Source organism: Arachis hypogaea, chromosome 16, assembly GCF_003086295.3.
Source record: "Arachis hypogaea cultivar Tifrunner chromosome 16, arahy.Tifrunner.gnm2.J5K5, whole genome shotgun sequence".
NCBI lineage: Eukaryota > Viridiplantae > Streptophyta > Magnoliopsida > Fabales > Fabaceae > Arachis > Arachis hypogaea.
In genome coordinates this window covers 23,616,976-23,624,133 of record NC_092051.1, presented here as the reverse complement: position 1 = coordinate 23,624,133, position 7,158 = coordinate 23,616,976, and positions in this window count along the sequence as shown.

Below are 7,158 nucleotides of genomic sequence, written 5' to 3'. Positions count from 1 at the left end.
CTCTATGTCAATTCCAGCCGAATTGCAGAGGTGACAAATGAGGTGAGGAAAGGCTAACCTTGCCAGAGTGGAGGACTTGTCAGCCACCTTGTAGAGTTCTTGAGGTATAATCTCATGAACTTCCACTTCCTCCCCAATCATGATACTATGGATCATGATGGCCCGGTCTATAGTAACTTCAGATCGGTTGCTAGTAGGAATGATTGAGCGTTGAATGAACTCTAACCATCCTCTAGCTACAGGCTTAAGGTCTAATCTTTTTAATTGAACTGGCTTGCCTCTTGAGTCAACCTTCCATTGAGCTCCTTCTACACATATATCCATGAGGACTTGGTCCAACCTTTGATCAAAGTTGACGCTTCTAGTGTAGGGGCGTGCGTTTTCTTCCATCATTGGTAAGTTGAACGCCAGCCTTACATTTTCCGGACTGAAATCTAAGTATTTCTCCCGAACCATGGTAAGCCAATGCTTTGGGTTCGGGTTCACACTTTGATCATGGTTCCTAGTGATCCATGCGTTTGCATAGAACTCTTGAACCATTAAGATCCAGACTTGTTGAAAGGGATTGGTGAGAACTTTCCAACCTCTTCTTCGGATCTCAACTCGGATCTCCGGATACTCATTCTTTTTTAGCTTGAAAGAAACCTCAGGGATCACTTTCTTTTTGGTCACAACTTCATAGAAGTGGTCTTGATGGACCTTTGAGATGAATTTCTCTATCTCCCATGACTCAGAGGTGGAAGCAATTGCCTTTTCTTTCCTCTTTCTTGAGGATTCTCTGGCCTTAGGTGCCATTGATGGTTATGGAAAAACAAAAAGCTATGCTTTTACCACACCAAACTTAAAATGTTTGCTCGTCTCCGAGCAAAAGAAGAAAGAAAGAAGGGGAAGAGGAAGAAAATGGGGGAGAGGGAGAGAAGTGTGTATTCGGCCAAGGGGGAAAAGAAAAGGGTTGTGTTGTGTGAAAATGAAGAAGGAATGAGGGGTTTATATAGGAGTGGGGGGAGGTTTAGGGTTCGGCCATTAGGGTTGGATTTGTGAGGGAAAAGAATTTGAATTTTGGAGGTAGGTGGGGTTTATGGGGAAGAGTGGATGGATGTGAGTGGTGGAGAGATGATGGGGAAAAGTGAGTGAGGTGATTGGTGAAGGGTATTTGGGGAAGAGAGTTATGAAAAGGTATGAAGAGGAGAGAAGAAAATGTGGGGATCCTGTGGGGTCAAAGACTTAACATCCCTGCTCCAATTAGGCGTGTAAAATGCCCTTGCTGTGCAATCCTGGCGTTTAACGCCAGACTGCTGCTTGTTTCTGGCGTTAAACGCCCAAATATAGCCTGTCTGGCGTTTAACGCAAGGTAGATGCTTGTTTCTAGCGTTAAACGCCAGCTTGGTGCTTGTTTCTGGTGTTAAACGCCAGACAGATGCTTGTTTCTGGCGTTTAAACGCCAGAATGCTCCTCCTCCAGGGTGTGCTGTTTTTAATGCTGTTTTTCATTTTGTTTTTGAATTTTCAGTAGTTTTTGTGACTCCACATGATCATCAACCTAATAAAACATGAAATAACAAAAAGAGGATAAAATAGATATGATTAAATAACATTGGGTTGCTTCCCAACAAGCGCTTCTTTAATGTCAATAGCTTGACAGTGAGCTCTCATGGAGCCTCACAGATAATCAGAGCAAGGTTGGAACCTCCCAACACCAAACTTAGAGTTTGAATGTGGGGGTTCAACACCAAACTTAGAGTTTGACTGTGGGGGCTTTGGTTGACTCTGCAGTGAGAGAAGCTTTTCATGCTTCCTCTCCATGGTTACAGAAGGAGATCCTTGAGTTTTAAACACAAGGTTGTCCTCATTCAGTTGAAGGACTAACTCTCCTCTGTCCACATCAATCACAGCTCTTGTTGTGGCTAGGAAGGGTCTTCCAAGGATGATGGATTCATCTTCATCCTTCGCAGTGTCTAGGATTATGAAATCAGCAGGGATGTAAAGGCCTTCAACCTTTACCAACACGTCCTCTACTTGTCCATAAGCCTGTTTTCTTGAGTTGTCTGCCATCTCTAATGAGATTTTGGCAGCTTGCACCTCAAAGATCCCAAGTTTCTCTATTACAGAGAGTGGCATTAAGTTTATTCCTGACCCCAAGTCACACAGAGCCTTCTCAAAGGTCATGGTGCCTATGTTACAGGGAATTAGGAATTTACCAGGATCCTGTTTCTTTTGAGGTAAATTCTGTCTATCCAATGCATTTAGTTCATTGGTGAGCAAGGGAGGTTAATCTTCCCAAGTCTCATTACTAAATAATTTGGCATTCAGCTTCATGATTGCACCAAGGTACTTAGCAACTTGCTCTTCAGTGACATCTTCATTCTATTAAGAAGAAGAATACTCATTAGAGCTCATGAAGGGCAGAAGGAGGTTCAATGGAATCTCTATGGTCTCTAGATGAGCCTCAGATTCCTTTGGTTCCTCAAAGGGAAACTCCTTATTGGTCACTGAGCGTCCCAGGAGGTCTTCCTCACTAAGATTCGCGTCCTCCTCCTCCCTTGTAGGTTCGGCCATGATGGTCAAATCAATGGCCTTGCACTCTGGTGCACGAAATTGTGATCTCAGGCAACGGCGCCAAAAACTCTGTACACACGTCTTAATAAATCGTTTTTCATTCACAACTTCGATACAACTAACCAGCAAGTGCACTGGGTCGTCCAAGTAATAAACCTTACATGAGTAAGGGTCGATCCCACGGAGATTGTCGGCTTGAAGCAAGCTATGGTCACCTTATAAATCTTAGTCAGGCGGATATCAAATAGTTATGGAGTTTTCGAAATTAATAATAAGTAAACTTAAAATAGGGATAGAAACACTTATGTAATTCATTGGTGAGAATTTCAGATAAGCGTATAGAGATGCTTTCGTTCCTCTGAACCTCTGCTTTCCTGCTGTCTTCATCCAATCAGTCTTACTCCTGTCCATGGCTGGCTTTATGTAAGAACATCACCGTTGTCAATGGCTACTTTTTATCCTCTCTAGAAAATGGTCTGATGCGCTGTCACTGCATGGCTAATCGTCTGGAGGCATCACCCTTGTCAATGGCTGCATCCTATCCTCTTGTGAAAATGGTCCAAATGCTCTGTCACAGCACGGCTAATCATCTGAGGTTCTCGATCATACTGGAATAGGATTCACCCTCCTTTTGCGTCTGTCACTACGCCCAGCACTCGTGAGTTTGAAGTTCGTCACAGTCATTCAATCCCAGAGTCCTACTCGAAATACCACAGACAAGGTTTAGACTTTCCGGACTCTCATGAATGCCGCCATCAATCTAGCTTATACCACGAAGATTCTGATTAAGAGATCCAAGAGATACTCATTCAATCTAAGGTAGAACGGAAGTGGTTGTCAGGCACGCGTTCGTAGGGAATGATGATGATTGTCACGTTCATCACATTCATGTTGAAGTGCGAATGAATATCTTAGAAGCGGAATAAGTTGAATTGAATAGAAAAACAGTAGTACTTTGCATTAATTCATGAGGAACAGCAGAGCTCCACACCTTAATCTATGGAGTGTAGAAACACTACCATTTGAAAATACAAAAGTGAATATAGGGTAAGCATGGCCGAGTGGCCAGCCTCCCATGGAGGTCTAGAGATCTAAAAATGATCAAATGATGTCTACTACAATAGTAAAAAGTCCTATTTATACTAAACTAGTTACTAGGGTTTACAGAAGTAAGTAATTGATGCATAAATCGACTTTTGGGGCCCACTTGGCGTGTGCTTGGGCTGAGCTTGAATGTTACACGTGTAGAGGTCAATCTTGGAGTTGAACGCCAGTTTGTAACTGATGAGCGGATAATTTATACGCTTTTTGGCATTGTTTTTAGTATGTTTTTAGTAGAATCTAGTTACTTTTAGGGATGTTTTCATTAGTTTTTATGTTAAATTCACATTTTTGGACTTTACTATGAGTTTGTGTGTTTTTCTGTGATTTCAGGTATTTTCTGGCTAAAATTGAGGGACTTGAGCAAAAATCAGATTCAGAGGTTGAAGAAGGACTGCTGATGCTGTTGGATTCTGACCTCCCTGCACTCAAAGTGGATTTTCTGGAGCTACAGAACTCAAAATGGCGCGCTTCCAATTGCGTTGGAAAGTAGACATCCAGGGCTTTCCAGAAATATATGATAGTCCATACTTTGGCCGAGTTTAAATGACGTAAAAGGGCGATGAACGCCAGTTCTACGCTGCTGTCTGGAGTTAAACGCCAGAAACACGTCACAAGCCAGAGTTGAACGCCAGAAATACGTTACAAACTGGCGTTCAACTCCAAGATTGACCTCTACACGTGTAACATTCAAGCTCAGCCCAAGCACACACCAAGTGGGCCCCGGAATTGGATTTATGCATCAATTACTTACTTCTGTAAACCCTAGTAACTAGTTTAGTATAAATAGGACTGTTTACTATTGTATTAGACATCTTGGGACGTCTGGTTCTTAGATCATGGGGGCTGGCCATTCGGCCATGCCTGAACCTTTCACCTATGTATTTTCATAAGGTAGAGTTTCTGCACTCCATAGATTAAGGTCTAGAGCTCTACTGTTCCTCAAAAATTAATGCAAAGTACTACTATTTTTCTATTCAATTCAACTTATTCCGCTTCTAAGATTTTCATTCGCACTTCAACATGAATGTGATGAACGTGACAATCATCATCATTCCCCTATGAACGCGTGCATGACAACCACTTCCGTTCTACCTTAGATTGAATGAGTATCTCTTGGATCTCTTAATCAGAATCTTCGTGGTATAAGCTAGATTGATGGCGGCATTCTTGAGAGTCCGGAAAGTCTAAACCTTGTCTGTGGTATTCCGAGTAGGGCTCTGGGATTGAATGACTGTGACGAACTTCAAACTCGCGAGTGCTGGGCGTAGTGACAGACGCAAAAAGAGGGTGAATCCTATTCCAGTATGATCGAGAACCTCATATGATTAGCCGTGCTGTGACAGAGCATTTGGACCATTTTCACAAGAGGATAGGATGCAGCCATTGGCAAGGGTGATGCCTCCAGACGATTAGCCATGCAGTGACAGTGCATCGGACCATTTTCCAGAGAGGATTAAAAGTAGCCATTGACAACGGTGATGTCCTTACATAAAGCCAGCCATGGAAAGGAGTAGGATTGATTGGATGAAGACAGCAGGAAAGCAGAGGTTCAGAGGAACGAAAGCATCTCTATGCGCTTATCTGAAATTCTCACCAATGATTTACATAAGTATTTCTATCCTTATTTTATTATATAAATTTCGAAAACTCCATAACTATTTGATATCCGCCTGACTGAGATTTACAAGGTGACCAAAGCTTGCTTCATACCAACAATCTCTGTGGGATCGACCCTTACTCACGTAAGGTTTATTACTTGGATGACCCAGTGCACTTGCTGGTTAGTTGTATCGAAGTTGTGAATGAAAAACGATTTATTAAGACGTGCGTACAGAGTTTCTGGCGCCGTTGCCGGGGATTGTTCGAGTTTGGACAACTGACGGTTCATCTTGTTGCTTAGATTGGGTAATTTTCTTCTTATTTTCAAAAAGTTTTTCAAAAATCTTTCAAAAATTTTCTCCTTTGTTTTCGAAAAAAAAAAGAGATTAAAAATTCTTTTCAAAAATTTTATTATGTTCTTCAGTATTTTTAAGAATGAATTCTAGTGTTTCATGATGATTTGTTGAATCATGGCCGGCTGTAAGCCATGTCTAATCTTTTGGACTGGGGTTTCAACTTATCATCACAAGAGCTTGTTGATTCTCACACACTTAGTTGCTCTATACATGGAAAATATCAATACTTTCTAAAGCTTGACTGGCTATTCAGCCATGTCTAACCCTCAGATTGGAGCTTTAGAATAGGAGTACAAGATTCCTAGAATTCATATTAAAAATTTTGGAATCCTTATTTTTATTTTTCAAATAATTTTTGAAAAAAAAATCCAAAAAAATAAAAAAATCATAAAAATAAAAAATATTTCATGTTTCTTGTTTGAGTCTTGAGTCAAGTTGAAAGTTTGGTGTCAATTGCACACTCATCTTACATTTTTCGAAAAATTCATGCATTCATAGTGTTCTTCATGATCTTCAAGTTGTTCTTGGTAAGTCTTCTTGTTTGATCTTGATGTTTTCATGTTTTGTGTCTTTTCTTGTTTTTCATATGCATTCTTGCATTCATAGTGTCTATACATGAAAAATTTTTAAGTTTGGTGTCTTGCATGTTTTCTTTGCATTAAAAATTTTTCAAAAATAAGTTCTTGATGTTCATCTTGACATTCAAAGTGTTCTTGGTGTTCATCTTGACATTCATAGCATTCTTGCATGCATTCATTGTTTTGATCCAAAATTTTCATGCATTGAGTCTTTTTCATGTTTTTCCCTCTCATCATTAAAAATTCAAAAATAAAAAAAAATATCTTTCCCTTTTTCGCTCATAAATTTCGAAAATTTGAGTTGACTTTTTCAAAACTTTTTAAAATCTAGTTGTTTTTATGAGTCAAATCAAATTTTCAATTTTAAAAAAAAAATCTTATCTTTTTCAAAATCTTTTTCAAAAATAAAATCTTTTTCATTTTTCTTATTTATTTTCGAAAATTTTAAAAATATTTTTCAAAAATATTTTTCTTATCTTTATCTCCTAATTTTCGAAAATAACATCATCAATTAATGTTTTGATTCAAAAATTTCAAGTTTGTTACTTGCTTGTTAAGAAAGATTCAAACTTTGAGTTCTAGAATCATATCTTGTGATTTCTTGTGAATCAAGTCATTAATTGTGATTTTAAAAATCAAATCTTTTTCAAAACTAATTTCAATCATATCTTTTCAAAAATATCTCTTTATCTTATCTTTTTCAAAAAATTTGATTTTAAAATATCTTTTCTAACTTCTTATCTTCTTATCTTTTCAAAATTGATTTTCAAAATTTGTTTCAACTAACTAACTAACTTTTTGTTTGTTTCTTATCTTTTTCAAAACTACCTAACTAACTCTCTCTCTCTAATTTTCGAAAATATCTTCCCTCTTTTTCAAAATTTCTTTTTAATTAACTAATTATTTTAATTTGTGATTTTAATTCTCGAAAATTACTAACCTTTTTCAAAAACTATTTTCGAAAAT